At 47.2% G+C, this 16678-nt stretch overlaps 7 non-coding genes and 32 pseudogenes across 7 annotated transcripts; all 39 read right to left on the bottom strand.

Moving 5' to 3' along the window:
• Window positions 1–15: 15 nt before the first annotated feature.
• On the bottom strand, window positions 16–134 carry LOC136731542 (uncharacterized; annotated as a pseudogene).
• Window positions 135–353: 219 nt separating this feature from the next.
• On the bottom strand, window positions 354–472 carry LOC136731923 (uncharacterized; annotated as a pseudogene).
• A 218-nt stretch (window positions 473–690) lies between these two features.
• On the bottom strand, window positions 691–809 carry LOC136731234 (uncharacterized; annotated as a pseudogene).
• A 226-nt stretch (window positions 810–1035) lies between these two features.
• LOC136731200 (uncharacterized) lies at window positions 1036–1154 on the bottom strand (annotated as a pseudogene).
• A 220-nt stretch (window positions 1155–1374) lies between these two features.
• LOC136731726 (5S ribosomal RNA) lies at window positions 1375–1493 on the bottom strand. Its single transcript, XR_010809713.1, has one exon. It is a non-coding gene; the product is annotated as a 5S ribosomal RNA (ribosomal RNA).
• A 223-nt stretch (window positions 1494–1716) lies between these two features.
• Window positions 1717–1834, bottom strand: LOC136731492 (uncharacterized; annotated as a pseudogene).
• A 218-nt stretch (window positions 1835–2052) lies between these two features.
• On the bottom strand, window positions 2053–2171 carry LOC136731840 (uncharacterized; annotated as a pseudogene).
• Window positions 2172–2386: 215 nt separating this feature from the next.
• LOC136731246 (uncharacterized) lies at window positions 2387–2505 on the bottom strand (annotated as a pseudogene).
• Window positions 2506–2715: 210 nt separating this feature from the next.
• On the bottom strand, window positions 2716–2834 carry LOC136731512 (uncharacterized; annotated as a pseudogene).
• Window positions 2835–3053: 219 nt separating this feature from the next.
• On the bottom strand, window positions 3054–3172 carry LOC136731642 (5S ribosomal RNA). The gene has a single exon (XR_010809633.1). It is a non-coding gene; the product is annotated as a 5S ribosomal RNA (ribosomal RNA).
• A 228-nt stretch (window positions 3173–3400) lies between these two features.
• LOC136731337 (uncharacterized) lies at window positions 3401–3519 on the bottom strand (annotated as a pseudogene).
• Window positions 3520–3740: 221 nt separating this feature from the next.
• Window positions 3741–3859, bottom strand: LOC136731711 (5S ribosomal RNA). Its single transcript, XR_010809699.1, has one exon. It is a non-coding gene; the product is annotated as a 5S ribosomal RNA (ribosomal RNA).
• A 226-nt stretch (window positions 3860–4085) lies between these two features.
• On the bottom strand, window positions 4086–4204 carry LOC136731283 (uncharacterized; annotated as a pseudogene).
• A 222-nt stretch (window positions 4205–4426) lies between these two features.
• Window positions 4427–4545, bottom strand: LOC136731211 (uncharacterized; annotated as a pseudogene).
• Window positions 4546–4754: 209 nt separating this feature from the next.
• On the bottom strand, window positions 4755–4873 carry LOC136731943 (uncharacterized; annotated as a pseudogene).
• A 209-nt stretch (window positions 4874–5082) lies between these two features.
• LOC136731846 (uncharacterized) lies at window positions 5083–5201 on the bottom strand (annotated as a pseudogene).
• Window positions 5202–5420: 219 nt separating this feature from the next.
• Window positions 5421–5539, bottom strand: LOC136731914 (uncharacterized; annotated as a pseudogene).
• Window positions 5540–5748: 209 nt separating this feature from the next.
• Window positions 5749–5867, bottom strand: LOC136731111 (uncharacterized; annotated as a pseudogene).
• A 210-nt stretch (window positions 5868–6077) lies between these two features.
• Window positions 6078–6196, bottom strand: LOC136731908 (uncharacterized; annotated as a pseudogene).
• Window positions 6197–6416: 220 nt separating this feature from the next.
• On the bottom strand, window positions 6417–6535 carry LOC136731129 (uncharacterized; annotated as a pseudogene).
• Window positions 6536–6744: 209 nt separating this feature from the next.
• Window positions 6745–6863, bottom strand: LOC136731847 (uncharacterized; annotated as a pseudogene).
• A 219-nt stretch (window positions 6864–7082) lies between these two features.
• On the bottom strand, window positions 7083–7201 carry LOC136731954 (uncharacterized; annotated as a pseudogene).
• A 210-nt stretch (window positions 7202–7411) lies between these two features.
• Window positions 7412–7530, bottom strand: LOC136731916 (uncharacterized; annotated as a pseudogene).
• Window positions 7531–7741: 211 nt separating this feature from the next.
• Window positions 7742–7860, bottom strand: LOC136731675 (5S ribosomal RNA). The gene has a single exon (XR_010809664.1). It is a non-coding gene; the product is annotated as a 5S ribosomal RNA (ribosomal RNA).
• Window positions 7861–8069: 209 nt separating this feature from the next.
• On the bottom strand, window positions 8070–8188 carry LOC136731799 (uncharacterized; annotated as a pseudogene).
• A 210-nt stretch (window positions 8189–8398) lies between these two features.
• LOC136731759 (uncharacterized) lies at window positions 8399–8517 on the bottom strand (annotated as a pseudogene).
• Window positions 8518–8726: 209 nt separating this feature from the next.
• Window positions 8727–8845, bottom strand: LOC136731678 (5S ribosomal RNA). Its single transcript, XR_010809667.1, has one exon. It is a non-coding gene; the product is annotated as a 5S ribosomal RNA (ribosomal RNA).
• Window positions 8846–9065: 220 nt separating this feature from the next.
• Window positions 9066–9184, bottom strand: LOC136731983 (uncharacterized; annotated as a pseudogene).
• Window positions 9185–9405: 221 nt separating this feature from the next.
• LOC136731839 (uncharacterized) lies at window positions 9406–9525 on the bottom strand (annotated as a pseudogene).
• Window positions 9526–9744: 219 nt separating this feature from the next.
• LOC136731215 (uncharacterized) lies at window positions 9745–9863 on the bottom strand (annotated as a pseudogene).
• A 231-nt stretch (window positions 9864–10094) lies between these two features.
• LOC136731760 (uncharacterized) lies at window positions 10095–10213 on the bottom strand (annotated as a pseudogene).
• A 209-nt stretch (window positions 10214–10422) lies between these two features.
• LOC136731851 (uncharacterized) lies at window positions 10423–10541 on the bottom strand (annotated as a pseudogene).
• A 216-nt stretch (window positions 10542–10757) lies between these two features.
• On the bottom strand, window positions 10758–10876 carry LOC136731130 (uncharacterized; annotated as a pseudogene).
• A 216-nt stretch (window positions 10877–11092) lies between these two features.
• LOC136731831 (5S ribosomal RNA) lies at window positions 11093–11211 on the bottom strand. Its single transcript, XR_010809726.1, has one exon. It is a non-coding gene; the product is annotated as a 5S ribosomal RNA (ribosomal RNA).
• A 213-nt stretch (window positions 11212–11424) lies between these two features.
• On the bottom strand, window positions 11425–11543 carry LOC136731131 (uncharacterized; annotated as a pseudogene).
• Window positions 11544–11752: 209 nt separating this feature from the next.
• Window positions 11753–11871, bottom strand: LOC136731887 (uncharacterized; annotated as a pseudogene).
• Window positions 11872–12089: 218 nt separating this feature from the next.
• LOC136731626 (5S ribosomal RNA) lies at window positions 12090–12207 on the bottom strand. The gene has a single exon (XR_010809618.1). It is a non-coding gene; the product is annotated as a 5S ribosomal RNA (ribosomal RNA).
• Window positions 12208–12424: 217 nt separating this feature from the next.
• On the bottom strand, window positions 12425–12543 carry LOC136731257 (uncharacterized; annotated as a pseudogene).
• A 214-nt stretch (window positions 12544–12757) lies between these two features.
• LOC136731395 (uncharacterized) lies at window positions 12758–12876 on the bottom strand (annotated as a pseudogene).
• Between the last annotated feature and the right edge of the window lie 3802 nt (window positions 12877–16678).

The following is a 16678-nucleotide window of genomic DNA, read 5'->3' on the forward strand; positions in this document are numbered from 1 at the left end:
CCCAGGAGACGTAAAAGCTTGCAGCACCAGGTATTTCCAGGAGGTCTCACATTCATGTACCGACCAGGTCCTGCCCCGTTTAGCTTCCAAGATCTGACGAGATCGGGCGAGTTCAGGATGTCGTGGCCGCAAGCCGAGACGCCTGGCTGCATGATGTCTCTTAAAGGCTGGCGGGTATTGACGGAATTTCCAGCAAAAAAAAAAAAAAAAAAATAGAAAAATGGAGGGAAAAATATCAGTGCAGGAAAGGGTGTTGAAAGTAGCCGGGTACGTGTACAATTCTTCAATTATATCTCCTGGAGACAGAAAGAGAGTATTAAGAGCTACGATGAAGTTACCCAGGAGACGTAAAAAGCTTGCAGCACCTGGTATTTCTAGGAGGTCTCCCATCCAAGTACTGATCAGGCCCTGCCCCGTTTAGCTTCCGAGATCTAACGAGATCAGGCGCGTTCAGGACAATGTGGCCGCAAGCCAAGAGGCCTGGCTGCATGATGTCTCTTAAAGGCTGGCGGGTATTGACGGAACTTCCAGCAAAAAAAAAAAAAAAAAAAAGAAAAATGGAGGGAAAAATATCAGTGCAGCAAAGGCTGTTGAAAGTAGCCGGGTACATGTACAATTCTTCAATTATATCTCCTCCAGACAGAAAGAGAGAATTAAGAGCTACGATGAAGTTACCCAGGAGACGTAAAAAGTTTGCAGCACCTCGTATTTCCAGAAGGTAACCCATAAGAGTACTGACCAGGCCCTGCCCCGTTTAAATTCCGAGATCTGACGAGATCGGGCGCGTTCAGGACGGTGTGGCCGCAAGCCGAGAGGCCTGGCTGCATGATGTCTCTTAATGGCTGGCGGGTATTGATGGAACTTCCAGCAAAAAAAAAAAAAAAAAAAAAAGAAAAAGAAAAATGGAGGGAAAAATATCAGTGCAGTAATGGGTTTTGAAAGTAGCCGGGTACGTGTACAATTCTTCAATTATATCTCCTCCAGACAGAAAGAGAGTATTAAGAGCTACGATGAAGTTACCCAGGAGACGTAAAAAGCTTGCAGCACCTGGTATTTCTAGGAGGTCAGCCATCCAAGTACTGACCAGGCCCTGCCCCGTTTAGCTTCCGATATATGATGAGATCAGGCGCGTTCAGGACGGTGTGGCCGCAAGCCAAGAGGCCTGGCTGCATGATGTCTCTTAAAGGCTGGCAAGTATTGACGGAACTTCCAGCAAAAAAAAAAAAAAAAAAAAATAGAAAAATGGAGGGAAAAATATCAGTTCAGCAAAGGGTGTTGAAAGCAGCCGGGTACGTGTACAATTCTTCAATTATATCTCCTCCAGACAGAAAGAGAGAATTAAGAGCTACGATAAAGTTACCCAGGAGACGTAAAAGCTTGCAGCACCAGGTATTTCCAGGAGGTCTCCCATCCAAGTACTGACCAGGTCCTGCCCCGTTTAGCTTCCGAGATCTTACAAGATCGGGCGCGTTCAGGACGGTGTGGCCGCAAGCCGAGAGGCCTGGCTGCATGATGTCTCTTAAAGGTTGGCGGGTATTGACGGAACTTCCAGCAAAAAAAAAAAAAAAAAAAAAAAAAAGAAAAATGGATGGAAAAATATCAGTGCAGCAAAGGATGTTGACAGTAGCTGGGTACGTGTACAATACTTCAATTATATCTCCTCCAGACAGATAGAGAGTATTAAGAGCTACGATAAAGTTACCTAGGAGACGTAAAAGCTTGCAGCACCAGGTATTTCCAGGAGGTCTCACATTCATGTACTGACCAGGTCTGCCCCGTTCAGCTTCCGAGATCTGACGAGATCGGGCGCATTCAGGACGGTGTGGCCGCAAGCCGAGAGGCCTGGCTGCATGATGTCTCTTAAAGGTTGGCGGGTATTGACGGAACTTCCAGCAAAAAAAAAAAAAAAAAAAAGAAAAATGGATGGAAAAATATCAGTGCAGCAAAGGGTGTTGACAGTAGCTGGGTACGTGTACAATACTTCAATTATATCTCCTCCAGACAGATAGAGAGTATTAAGAGCTACGATGAAGTTACCCAGGAGACGTAAACAGCTTGCAGCACCTGGTATTTCTAGGAGGTCTCCCATCCAAGTACTGACCAGGCCCTGCCCCGTTTAGCTTCCGAGATCTGACGATATCGGGCGCATTCAGGACGGTGTGGCCACAAGCCGAATGGCCTGGCTGCATGATGTCTCTTAAAGGTTGGCGGGTATTGACGGAACTTCCAGGGAAAAAAAAAAAAAAAAAAAAAAATGGATGGAAAAATATCAGTGCAGCAAAGGGTGTTGACAGTAGCTGGGTACGTGTACAATACTTCAATTATATCTCCTCCAGGCAGATAGAGAGTATTAAGAGCTACGATAAAGTTACCCAGGAGACGTAGAAGCTTGCAGCACCAGGTATTTCCAGGAGGTCTCACACTCATGTACTGACCAGGTCTTGACCCGTTTAGCTTCCGAGATCTGACGAGATCGGGCGCGTTCAGGATGGTGTGGCCGCAAGCCGAGACGCCTGGCTGCATGATGTCTCTTAAAGGCTGGCGGGTATTGACGGAACTGCCAGCAAAAAAAAAAAAGAAAAATAGAGGGAAAAATACAAGTGCAGCATAGGGTGTTGAAAGTAGCCGGGTACGTGTACAATTCTTCAATTATATCTTCTCCAGACAGAAAGAGAGAATTAAGAGCTACGATGAAGTTCCCCAGGAGACGTAAAAAGCTGGCAGCACCTGGTATTTCCAGGAGGACTCACATTTAAGTACTGACCAGGTCCTGCCCCGTTTAGCTTCCGAGATCTGACAAGATCGGGCGAGTTCAGGACGTTGTGGCCGCAAGCCGAGATGTCTGGCTGCATGATGTCTCTTAAAGGCTGGCGGGTATTGACGGAATTTCCAGCAAAAAAAAAAAAAAAAAAAAAAGAAAAATGGATGGAAAAATATCAGTGCAGCAAAGGGTGTTGACAGTAGCTGGGTACGTGTACAATTCTTCAATTAAATCTCCTCCAGACAGAAAGAGAGAATTAAGAGCTACGATAAAGTTACCCAGGAGACGTAAAAGCTTGCAGCACCAGGTATTTCCAGGAGGTCTCCCATCCAAGTACTGACCAGGTCCTGCCCCGTTTAGCTTCCGAGATCTTACGCGATCGGGCGCATTCAGGACGGTGTGGCCGCAAGCCAAGAGGCCTGGCTGCATGATGTCTCTTAAAGGTTGGCGGGTATTGACGGAACTTCCAGCAAAAAGAAAAAAAAAAAAAAAAAAAAAAAAAGAAAAATGGATGGAAAAATATCAGTGCAGCAAAGGGTGTTGACAGTAGCTGGGTACGTGTACAATACTTCAATTATATCTCCTCCAGACAGATAGAGAGTATTAAGAGCTACGATAAAGTTACCCAGGAGACGTAAAAGCTAGCAGCACCAGGTACTTCCAGGAGGTCTCACATTCATGTACTGACCAGGTCCTGCCCCGTTTAGCTTCCGAGATCTGACGAGATCGGGCGCGTTCAGGACAGTGTGGCCACAAGCCGAAAGGCCTGGCTGCATGATGTCTCTTAAAGGTTGGCGGGTATTGACGGAACTTCCAGCAAAAAAAAAAAAAAAAAAAAATAGAAAAATGGAGGGAAAAATATCAGTGCAGGAAAGGGTGTTGAAAGTAGCCGGGTACGTGTACAATTCTTCAATTATATCTCCTGGAGACAGAAAGAGAGTATTAAGAGCTACGATGAAGTTACCCAGGAGACGTAAAAAGCTTGCAGCACCTGGTATTTCTAGGAGGTCTCCCATCCAAGTACTGACCAGGCCCTGCCCCGTTTAGTTTCCGAGATCTGACGAGATCGGGCGCATTCAGGACGGTGTGGCCACAAGCCGAAAGGCCTGGCTGCATGATGTCTCTTAAAGGTTGGCGGGTATTGACGGAACTTCCAGGCAAAAAATAAAAAGAAAAAAAGAAAAAAGAAAAATGGATGGAAAAATATCAGTGCAGCAAAGGGTGTTGACAGTAGCTGGATACGTGTACAATACTTCAATTATATCTCCTCCAGACAGAGAGAGAGTATTAAGAGCTACGATGAAGTTACCCAGGAGACGTAAAAAGCTTGCAGCACCTGGTATTTCTAGGAGGTCTCCCATCCAAGTACTGACCAGACCCTGCCCCGTCCAACTTCCGAGATCTGACGAGATCAGTTGCATTCAGGACGGTGTGGCCACAAGCCGAAAGGCCTGGCTGCATGATGTCTCTTAAAGGTTGGCGGGTATTGACGGAACTTCCAGCAAAAAAAAAAAAAAAAAAAAAATAGAAAAATGGAGGGAAAAGTATCAGTGCAGGAAAGTGTGTTGAAAGTAGCCGGGTACGTGTACAATTCTTCAATTATATCTCCTGCAGACTGAGAGAGAGTATTAAGAGCTACGATGAAGTTACACAGGAGACGTAAAAAGCTTGCAGCACCTGGTATTTCCAGAAGGACACCCATCCAAGTACTGACCAGGCCCTGCCCCACTCAGTTTCCGAGATCTTACGAGATCGGACGCGTTCAGGACGGTGTGGCCGCAAGCCGAGATGCCTGGCTGCATGATGTCTCTTAAAGGCTGGCGGGTATTGACGGAACTGCCAGCAATAAAAAAAAGAGAAATGGAGGGAGAAATACCAGTGCAGCAAAGGGTGTTGAAAGTAGCCGGGTACGTGTACAATACTTGAATTATATCTCCTCCAGACAGATAGAGAGTATTAAGAGCTACGATGAAGTTACCCAGGAGACGTAAAAAGCTTGCAGCACCTGGCATTTCCAGGAGGTCACCCATCCAAGTACTGACCAGGCCCTGCCACGTTTAAATTCCAAGATCTGATGAGATCGGGGGCGTTCAGGACGGTGTGGCTGCAAGCCAAGAGGCCGGGCTGCATGATGTCTCTTAATGGTTGGCGGGTTTTGACGGAACATCCAGCAAAAAAAAAAAGAGAAATGGAGGGAGAAATACCAGTGCAGCAAAGGGTGTTGAAAGTAGCCAGGTACGTGTACAATTTTTCAATTATATCTCCTGCAGACAGAAAGAGAGTATTAAGAGCTACGATGAAGTTACCCAGGAGACGTAAAAAGCTTGCAGCACCTGATATTTCTAGGAGGTCAGCCGTCCAAGTACTGACCAGGCCCTGCCCCGTTTAGCTTCCGAGATCTGACGAGATCGGGCGCGTTCAGGACGGTGTGGCCGCAAGCCAAGAGGCCTGGCTGCATGATGTCTCTTAAAGGCTGGCGGGTATTGACGGAACTTCCAGCAAAAAAAAAACAAAAATAAAAGGAAAATGGAGGGAAAAATATCAGTGCAGCAAAGGCTGTTGAAAGTAGCCGGGTACGTGTACAATACTTCAATTATATCTCCTCCAGACAGATAGAGAGTATTAAGAGCTACGATGAAGTTTCACAGGAGACGTAAAAAGCTTGCAGCACCAGGTATTTCCAGGAGGTCTCCCATCCAAGTACTGACCAGGCCCTGCCCCATTCAGTTTCCGAGATCTGACGAGATCGGGCGCGTTCAGGATGGTGTGGCCGCAAGCCGAGATGCCTGGCTGCATGATGTCTCTTAAAGGCTGGCGGGTATCGACGGAACTGCCAGCAAAAAAAAAAAAGAAAAATAGAGGGAAAAATACCAGTGGAGCAAAGGATGTTGAAAGTAGCCGGGTACGTGTACAATTCTTCAATTATATCTCCTCCAGACAGAAAGAGAGTATTAAGAGCTACGATAAAGTTACCCAGGAGACGTAAAAGCTTGCAGCACTAGGTATTTCCAGGAGGTCTCACAATCAAGTACTGACCAGGTCCTGCCCCGTTTAGCTTCCGAGATCTGACGAGATCGGGCGCGTTCAGGATGGTGTGGCCGCAAGCCGAGATGCCTGGCTGCATGATGTCTCTTAAAGGCTGGCGGGTATCGACGGAACGGCCAGCAAAAAAAAAAAAGAAAAATAGAGGGAAAAATACCAGTGCAGCAAAGGGTGTAGAAAGTAGCTGGGTACGTGTACAATTCTTCAATTATATATTCTCCAGACAGAAAGAGAGTATTAAGAGCTACGATGAAGTTCCCCAGGAGACGTAAAAAGCTGGCAGCACCTGGCATTTCCAGGAGGTCACCCATCCAAGTACTGACCAGGCCCTGCCCCGTTTAAATTCCAAGATCTGATGAGATCGGGGGCGTTCAGGACGGTGTGGCCGCAAGCCGAGACGCCTGGCTGCATGATGTCTCTTAAAGGCTGGCGGGTATTGACGGAACTTCCTGCAAAAAAAATAAAAAATAAAAAATAAAAATGGAGGGAAAAATATCAGTGCAGCAAAGGCTGTTGAAAGTAGCCGGGTACGTGTACAATTCTTCAATTATATCTCCTCCAGACAGATAGAGAGTATTAAGAGCTACGATGAAGTTACCCAGGAGACGTAAAAAGCTTGCAGCACCTGGCATTTCCAGGAGGTCACCCATCCAAGTACTGACCAGGCCCTGCCACGTTTAAATTCCAAGATCTGATGAGATCGGGGGCGTTCAGGACGGTGTGGTTGCAAGCCAAGAGGCCGGGCTGCATGATGTCTCTTAATGGTTGGCGGGTTTTGACGGAACATCCAGCAAAAAAAAAAAGAGAAATGGAGGGAGAAATACCAGTGCAGCAAAGGGTGTTGAAAGTAGCCAGGTACGTGTACAATTCTTCAATTATATCTCCTGCAGACAGAAAGAGAGTATTAAGAGCTACGATGAAGTTACCCAGGAGACGTAAAAAGCTTGCAGCACCTGATATTTCTAGGAGGTCAGCCGTCCAAGTACTGACCAGGCCCTGCCCCGTTTAGCTTCCGAGATCTGACGAGATCGGGCGCGTTCAGGACGGTGTGGCCGCAAGCCAAGAGGCCTGGCTGCATGATGTCTCTTAAAGGCTGGCGGGTATTGACGGAACTTCCAGCAAAAAAAAAACAAAAATAAAAGGAAAATGGAGGGAAAAATATCAGTGCAGCAAAGGCTGTTGAAAGTAGCCGGGTACGTGTACAATACTTCAATTATATCTCCTCCAGACAGATAGAGAGTATTAAGAGCTACGATGAAGTTTCACAGGAGACGTAAAAAGCTTGCAGCACCAGGTATTTCCAGGAGGTCTCCCATCCAAGTACTGACCAGGCCCTGCCCCATTCAGTTTCCGAGATCTAACGAGATCGGGCGCGTTCAGGATGGTGTGGCCGCAAGCCGAGATGCCTGGCTGCATGATGTCTCTTAAAGGCTGGCGGGTATCGACGGAACTGCCAGCAAAAAAAAAAAAGAAAAATAGAGGGAAAAATACCAGTGCAGCAAAGGGTGTAGAAAGTAGCTGGGTACGTGTACAATTCTTCAATTATATATTCTCCAGACAGAAAGAGAGTATTAAGAGCTACGATGAAGTTCCCCAGGAGACGTAAAAAGCTGGCAGCACCTGGCATTTCCAGGAGGTCACCCATCCAAGTACTGACCAGGCCCTGCCCCGTTTAAATTCCAAGATCTGATGAGATCGGGGGCGTTCAGGACGGTGTGGCTGCAAGCCGAGAGGCCTGGCTGCATGATGTCTCTTAATGGTTGGCGGGTTGTGACGGAACATCCAGCAAATAAAAAAAAAGAGAAATGGTGGTAAAAATATCAGTGCAGCAAGGGGTGTTGAAAGTAGCCAGGTACGTGTACAATTCATCAATTATATCTCCTCCAGATTGAAAGAGAGTATTAAGAGCTACGATGAAGTTACACAGGAGACGTGAAAAGCTTGCAGCACCAGGTATTTTCAGGAGGAAACCCATCCAAGTACTGACCAGGCCCTGCCCCGTTTGGCTTCCGAGATCTGACGAGATCGGGCGCGTTCAGGACGGTGTGGCCGCAAGCCAAGATGCCTGGCTGCATGATGTCTCTTAAAGGCTGGCGGGTATTGACGGAACAGCCAGCAAAAAAAAAAAAGAGAAATGGGGGGAAAAATATCAGTGCAGCTAAGGCTGTTGAAAGTAGCCGGGTACGTGTACAACTCTTCAATTATATCTCCTCCAGACAGAAAGAGAGAATTAAGAGCTACGATGAAGTTACCCAGGAGACTTAAAAGCTTGCAGCACCAGGTATTTCCAGGAGGTCTCACATTCAAGTACTGACCAGGTCCTGCCCCGTTTAGCTTCCGAGATCTGACGAGATCGGGCGCGTTCAGGATGGTGTGGCCGCAAGCCGAGAGGCCTGGCTGCATGATGTCTCTTAAAGGTTGGCGGGTATTGACGGAACTGCCAGCAAAAAAAAAAAAGAAAAATAGAGGGAAATATACCAGTGCAGCACAGGGTGTTGAAAGTAGCCGGGTACGTGTACAATTCTTCAATTATATCTCCTGGAGACAGAAAGAGAGTATTAAGAGCTACGATGAAGTTACCCAGGAGACGTAAAAAGCTTGCAGCACCTGGCATTTCCAGGAGGTCACCCATCCAAGTACTGACCAGGCCCTGCCCCGTTTAAATTCCAAGATCTGATGAGATCGGGGGCGTTCAGGACGGTGTGGCTGCAAGCCAAGAGGCCGGGCTGCATGATGTCTCTTAATGGTTGGCGGGTTTTGACGGAACATCCAGCAAAAAAAAAAAGAGAAATGGAGGGAGAAATACCAGTGCAGCAAAGGGTGTTGAAAGTAGCCAGGTACGTGTACAATTTTTCAATTATATCTCCTGCAGACAGAAAGAGAGTATTAAGAGCTACGATGAAGTTACCCAGGAGACGTAAAAAGCTTGCAGCACCTGATATTTCTAGGAGGTCAGCCATCCAAGTACTGACCAGGCCCTGCCCCGTTTAGCTTCCGAGATCTGACGAGATCGGGCGCGTTCAGGACGGTGTGGCCGCAAGCCAAGAGGCCTGGCTGCATGATGTCTCTTAAAGGCTGGCGGGTATTGACGGAACTTCCAGCAAAAAAAAAAACAAAAATAAAAGGAAAATGGAGGGAAAAATATCAGTGCAGCAAAGGCTGTTGAAAGTAGCCGGGTACGTGTACAATTCTTCAATAATATCTCCTCCAGACTGAAAGAGAGTATTAAGAGCTACGATGAAGTTACCCAGGAGACGTAAAAAGCTTGCAGCACCTGGTATTTCCAGGAGGTCACCCAACGAAGTACTGACCAGACCCTGCCCCGTTTAGCTTCCGAGATATGATGAGATCAGGCGCGTTCAGGACGGTGTGGCCGCAAGCCAAGAGACCTGGCTGCATGACGTCTCTTAATGGCGGGCGGGTATTGACAGAACTTCCAGCAAAAAAAAAAAAAAAAAAAAAAAAGAAAAATGGATGGAAAAATATCAGTGCAGCAAAGGCTGTTGAAAGTAGCCGTGTACGTGTACAATACTTCAATTATATCTCCTCCAGACAGAAAGAGAGTACTAAGAGCTACGATGAAGTTACCCAGGAGACAAAAAAGCTTGCAGCACCAGGTATTTCCAGGAGGTCACCCATCCAAGTACTGACCAGGCCCTGCCCCTTTTTACCTTCCGAGATCTGACGAGATCGGGCGCGTTCAGGATGGTGTGGCCGCAAGCCAAGAGGCCTGGCTGCATGATGTCTCTTAAAGGCTGGTGGGTATTGACGGAACTTCCAGCAAAAAAAAAAAAAAAAAAAAAGAAAAATGGAGGGAAAAATATCAGTGCAGCAAAGGCTGTTGAAAGTAGCCGGGTACGTGTACAATTCTTCAATAATATCTCCTCCAGACTGAAAGAGAGTATTAAGAGCTACGATGAAGTTACCCAGGAGACGTAAAAAGCTTGCAGCACCTGGTATTTCCAGGAGGTCACCCAACGAAGTACTGACCAGACCCTGCCCCGTTTAGCTTCCGAGATCTTAAGAGATCGGGCGCGTTCAGGACGGTGTGGACGGAAGCCGAGAGGCCTGGCTGCATGATGTCTCTTAAAGGTTGGCGGGTATTGACGGAACTTACAGAAAAAAAAAAAAAAAAAAAAAAAAAAAAAAAAAAGAAAAATAGAGGGAAATATACCAGTGCAGCACAGGGTGTTGAAAGTAGCCGGGTACGTGTACAATTCTTCAATTATATCTCCTGGAGACAGAAAGAGAGTATTAAGAGCTACGATGAAGTTACCCAGGAGACGTAAAAAGCTTGCAGCACCTGGCATTTCCAGGAGGTCACCCATCCAAGTACTGACCAGGCCCTGCCCCGTTTAAATTCCAAGATCTGATGAGATCGGGGGCGTTCAGGACGGTGTGGCTGCAAGCCAAGAGGCCGGGCTGCATGATGTCTCTTAATGGTTGGCGGGTTTTGACGGAACATCCAGCAAAAAAAAAAAGAGAAATGGAGGGAGAAATACCAGTGCAGCAAAGGGTGTTGAAAGTAGCCAGGTACGTGTACAATTCTTCAATTATATCTCCTGCAGACAGAAAGAGAGTATTAAGAGCTACGATGAAGTTACCCAGGAGAAGTAAAAAGCTTGCAGCACCTGATATTTCTAGGAGGTCAGCCATCCAAGTACTGACCAGGCCCTGCCCCGTTTAGCTTCCGAGATCTTACGAGATCGGGCGCATTCAGGACGGTGTGGCCACAAGCCGAGAGGCCTGGCTGCATGATGTCTCTTAAAGGTTGGCGGGTATTGACGGAACTTCCAGCAAAAAAAAAAAAAAAAAAAGAAAAATGGATGGAATAATTTCAGTGCAGCAAAGGATGTTGACAGTAGCTGGGTACGTGTACAATACTTCAATTATATCTCCTCCAGACAGATAGAGAGTATTAAGAGCTACGATAAAGTTACCCAGGAGACGTAAAAGCTTGCAGCACCAGGTATTTCCAGGAGGTCTCACATTCATGTACTGACCAGGTCCTGCCCCATTTAGCTTCCGAGATCTGACGAGATCGGGCGCGTTCAGGATGGTGTGGCCGCAAGCCGAGATGCCTGGCTGCATGATGTCTCTTAAAGGCTGGCGGATATTGACGGAACTTCCAGCAAAAAAATAAAATAAAAAGAAAAATAGAGGGAAATATACCAGTGCAGCACAGGGTGTTGAAAGTAGCCGGGTACGTGTACAATTCTTCAATTATATCTCCTGGAGACAGAAAGAGAGTATTAAGAGCTACGATGAAGTTACCCAGGAGACGTAAAAAGCTTGCAGCACCTGGTATTTCTAGGAGGTCTCCCATCCAAGTACTGACCAGGCCCTGCCCCGTTTAGCTTCCGAGATCTGACGAGATCGGGCGCATTCAGGACGGTGTGGCCGCAAGCCGAGAGGCCTGGCTGCATGATGTCTCTTAAAGGTTGGCGGGTATTGACGGAACTTCCAGCAAAAAAAAAAAAAAAAAAGAAAAATGGATGGAAAAATATCAGTGCAGCAAAGGGTGTTGACAGTAGCTGGGTACGTGTACAATACTTCAAATATCTCCTCCAGACAGATAGAGAGTATTAAGAGCTACGATAAAGTTACCCAGGAGACGTAAAAGCTTGCAGCACCAGGTATTTCCAGGAGGTCTCACATTCATGTACCGACCAGGTCCTGCCCCGTTTAGCTTCCGAGATCTGACGAGATCGGGCGCGTTCAGGATGGTGTGGCCGCAAGCCGAGATGCCTGGCTGCATGATGTCTCTTAAAGGCTGGCGGGTATTGACGGAACTGCCAGCAAATAAAAAAAGAAAAATAGAGGGAAATATACCAGTGCAGCAAAGGGTGTTGAAAGTAGCCGGGTACGTGTACAATTCCTCAATTATAACACCTCCAGACAGATAGAGAGTATTAAGAGCTACGATGAAGTTACCCAGGAGACGTAAAAAGCTTGCAGCACCAGGTATTTCCTGGAGGTCTCCCATCCAAGTACTGATCAGGCCCTGCCCCGTTTAGCTTCCGAGATCTGACGAGATCAGGCGCGTTCAGGACAATGTGGCCGCAAGCCAAGAGGCCTCGCTGCATGATGTCTCTTAAAGGCTGGCGGGTATTGACGGAACTTCCAGCAAAAAAAAAAAAAAAAAAAAGAAGAATGGAGGGAAAAATATCAGTGCAGCAAAGGCTGTTGAAAGTAGCCGGGTACGTGTACAATTCTTCAATAATATCTCCTACAGACTGAAAGAGAGTATTAAGAGCTATGATGAAGTTACCCAGGAGACGTAAAAAGCTTGCAGCACCTGGTATTTCCAGGAGGTCACCCATCCAAGTACTGACCAGGCCCTGCCCCGTTAGCTTCCGAGATCTGACGAGATCGGGCGCGTTCAGGACGGTGTGGCCGCAAGCCAAGAGGCCTGGCTGCATGATGTCTCTTAAAGGTTGGCGGGTATTGACAATACTTCCAGCCAAAAAAAAAAAAAAAAAATGGAAAATGGAGGGAAAAATATCAGTGCAGCAAAGGCTGTTGAAAGTAGCCGGGTACGTGTACAATACTTCAATTATATCTCCTCCAGACAGAAAGAGAGTATTAAGAGCTACGATGAAGTTACCCAGGAGACGAAAAAGCTAGCAGCACCTGGTATTTCCAGGAGGTCACCCATCCAAGTACTGACCAGTACCTGCCCCGTTTTGCTTCCGAGATCTGACGAGATCGGGCGCGTTCAGGACGGTGTGGCCTCAAGCCAAGAGGCCTGGCTGCATGATGTCTCTTAAAGGCTGGAGGGTATTGATGGAACTTCCAGCAAAATAAAAAAGAAAAAAGAAAAATGGAGGGAAAAATATCAGTGCAGCAAAGGGTGTTGAAAGTAGCCGGGTACGTGAGAATTCTTCAATAATATCTCCTCCAGACTGAAAGAGAGTATTTAGAGCTACGATAAAGTTACCCAGGAGACGAAATAACTTGCAGCACCTGATATCTCCAGGAGGTCACCCATCCAAGTACTGACGAGCCCTTGCCCCGTTTAGCTTCCGAGATCTGATGAGATTGGGCGCGTTCAGGACGGTGTGGCCGCAAGCCAAGAGGCCTGGCTGCATGATGTCTCTTAAAGGCTGACGGGTATTGACGGAACTTCCAGCAAAAAAAAAATGGATAAAGAAAAATGGAGGGAAAAATATCAGTGCAGCAATGGGTGTTGAAAGTAGCCGGGTACGTGTACAATACTTCAATTATATCTCCTCCAGACAGAAAGAGAGTATTAAGAGCTACGATGAACTCATCTAAAGGATTATTAGGAACACCATACTAATACTGTGTTTGACCCCCTTTCGCCTTCAGAACTGCTTTAATTCTACGTGGCATTGCTTCAACAAGGTGCTGAAAGCATTCTTTAGAAATGTTGGCCCATATTGATAGGATAGCATCTTGCAGTTGATGGAGATTTGTTGGATGCACATCCAGGGCACGAAGCTCCCGTTCCACCACATCCCAAAGATGCTCTATTGGGTTGAGATCTGGTGACTGTGGGGGCCAGTTTAGTACAGTGAACTCATTGTCATGTTCATGAAACCAATTTGAAATGATTCGACCTTTGTGACATGGTGCATTATCCTGCTGGAAGTAGCCATCAGAGGATGGGTACATGGTGGTCAAAAAGGGATGGACATGGTCAGAAACAATGCTCAGGTAGGCCGTAGCATTTAAACGATGCCCAATTGGTACTAAGGGGCCTAAAGTGTGCCAAGAAGACATCCCCCACACCATTACACCACCACCACCAGCCTGCACAGTGGTAACAAGACATGATGGATCCATGTTCTCATTCTGTTTACGCCAAATTCTGACTCTACCATCTGAATGTCTCACCTCTTTTTCCTATTTGTAGTGGAGATGAGTGGTACCCGGTGGGGTCTTCTGCTGTTGTAGCCCATCCGCCTCAAGGTTGTACGTGTTGTGGTTTCACAAATGCTTTGCTGCATACCTCGTTTGTAACGAGTGGTTATTTCAGTCAAAGTTGCTCTTCTATCAGCTTGAATCAGTCGGCCCATTCTCCTCTGACCTCTAGCATCAACAAGGCATTTTCGCCCACAGGACTGCCGCATACTGGATGTTTTTCCCTTTTCACACCATTCTTTGTAAACCCTAGAAATGGTTGTGCGTGAAAATCCCAGTAACTGAGCAGATTGTGAAATACTCAGACCGGCCCGTCTGGCACCAACAACCATGCCACGCTCAAAATTGCTTAAATCACCTTTCATTCCCATTCAGACATTCAGTTTGGAGTTCAGGAGATTGTCTTGACCAGGACCACACCCCTAAATGCATTGAAGCAACTGCCATGTGATTGGTTGATTAGATAATTGCATTAATGAGAAATTGAACAGGTGTTCCTAATAATCCTTTAGGTGAGTGTATATGTATGTATGTGTATGTATGTCCAATTGCTTTGACAATACAAATGAAATGAATTGAGAGAGAGAGAGAGAGAGAGAGAGAGGAATATGAGCTCCTAAAAAACATTTGTTTTTATACATAAGCGGATTTAATTTGTGATTTACAAATGAATATATAGCACTATAAACATACACAGAAGACATGGAATAGAAATTCAGAAGAAAAAGTATTCAAAAAATAATAATTTTAAGAGAAACACAAAAAGAAGAAAGCAGAGAGACAGTTCAGGAAGAAAAGTCAGAAAAGAAAAGCTGAAGACAAGAATTGGAGGTAAGAGACAAATAATTAAACAAAAAAATATGTATTAATAAAATAAATAAGCATTCTCAGTAGTTGACTCAGCCAATGAAAATGCAGAGCTCCGATTTGAATAGAGTGACAGTAGGAGAGAGCCCAACTGCCACTGAGACTGATAGAAATCTATCGAACAGCAGTCTGACTGCAGAGCTGCCTTTTGAAATCCGATACCCTGAAGACATTCGCTCTGCACAGGCTAAGAAGGACTACAAACAAGCTGTGATGAGAGCATCTCCTGAGACCCTCATCCTAGACTACACCGGTAAAGGAGAAAACAGGGTCAAGAACAATCTACTGTTCTACACCGCCTTTCACAAAACCCTGTGCCAGACATACCCCAATAACAACAAGAGGGGCATTAGCAGAGGCAGGCAGATCTCAGTGCTGGTAGAGAAAGACACAGACAGTGTGATGCTCACTTTTAATGTATACCACAACGGGACCATCATGGTGCAGGGCAGCGAGAGCAGCCTGGACCAATTAGCTCTCGGCTTCCACACCTCAAAGCAGCAGACTGAGGTAGAGAAACAAGAGCCAGAGCCGGCCACCCTGCAGTCTGCCCCCAGCCACACGGAGCCAGACAGTGCCCCATCTCCCACAGACTGCCCCCCTGTCTCCCCAAAACTCTCCAGCAACATTAAAACACTAAAGGAATGCCTATCAGTGCTGGAGCTGGAGTTTGCGGAGTTCAGGGAGCAGACCTTGAGCACCCTGGCCCAGACCTCCTTGTGTGATCAGCTCCGGGATGAGATGCACAGACTAAAGATGCAGCACAAGGCTGAGATCCATGAGCTGAGAGCAGCAGTGAGAGACCTGGAGGAGCAGAGCCAAACCCTGAGGACGGAGCTGCGCAGAGCGAGGGAGGAGCTGACCTGGACACCCCAGCACAGCTAGCTGAGGAGCCTGCAGAGCCAGCTGGAGGAGCTAAGAGAGGAGCTACACATCACTGGAGCACAGAGACTGCACTGCACTGACCCCACAACACCTCCAACCCCTGACGCACCCACTGATCCACCCACACTCCCCACCACTCCTGACACACCCACTATCACCAGACCTGCCACTAATACACAACCCCCTGAAACGCCACTCCCCCAAAACACACCCGCTGCCCCCACCACTCCCGACGCAAACCCGGAGTGGCAGGTCAACGCAGAGGTGGTCATTCTGAGCGAATCCAATGGGAAGTTCCTGGTTGAGAGGCGCCTCTTCCCTGGGCGAAAAGTGAAAAAGCTTTGGTGCTCCACAGCACAGAGAGCCCTGGAGCTGCTCTCCAAGAGGAGGCTTTGCCAAGTCAAACACATCCTCATCCACACCGGCACTAACGACCTGAGTGCCCGCAGGGGCGATGTGGCCTCAGCCCTGAGACAGGTAGCAACGAAAGCCACAGAGGAATTCCCAACTGCCAAAATTTCCATCTCCACACTGCTGCCCCGCACAGACGTGCCCCTGCACATCATCCAGGCCATCAACGCAGAAGTGTCCCGAAGATGTGCCCTCCTCCCCAACGTCCACCTGGCACACCACTGAGACATCCAGCCACATCACCTGTATGACCACGTCCACCTCAACAAGACGGGTGTGAGGATCATCTCAAAGGTCCTCAAGGACACAACCCTGGGCCGAAACCCCACACACCCCCACCTCGAGACCAGGAGCAAACCCCCCAGCCCCCGGCCACATCCCCAGCCACCGGCTCCACCCCAGCCCCAGCCCCTGAGACCCCGCGGCTCCATTCCCCACCCCCCCATCCCCAGAGGGCCCGTCCAGCACAGCAGAGCGGACAGCCGGGGACCAGCACAGCCACACAGCCACGCAGCAGCGGCTTCCAGAGCCTGGAGGCCCGATGCTGCCCAGCTAGCCCAGATAAGGCAACTCCTCAGTGTCATCTGTTCCACACTGCTGAGTTAACTGAGCCTCAACACACATATATATGGTTGTGGAGATGGAGAGTAAGAAAAAATGTGATTTAATTATTCTGATATTTTGATGCAAAGATAAAATCTTTGAGTGATTATTATGTATATCCATATATAATTATTAATAGTAATATAATATCAGTTGTAGACCACAAATTAAACTTTCTTATGTAGAAGAGACAAGTATAATAAAATATATTAACATGTCCTT

This window comes from Amia ocellicauda, unplaced genomic scaffold (assembly GCF_036373705.1).
Source record: "Amia ocellicauda isolate fAmiCal2 unplaced genomic scaffold, fAmiCal2.hap1 HAP1_SCAFFOLD_33, whole genome shotgun sequence".
Taxonomy (NCBI): Eukaryota; Metazoa; Chordata; class Actinopteri; order Amiiformes; family Amiidae; genus Amia; species Amia ocellicauda.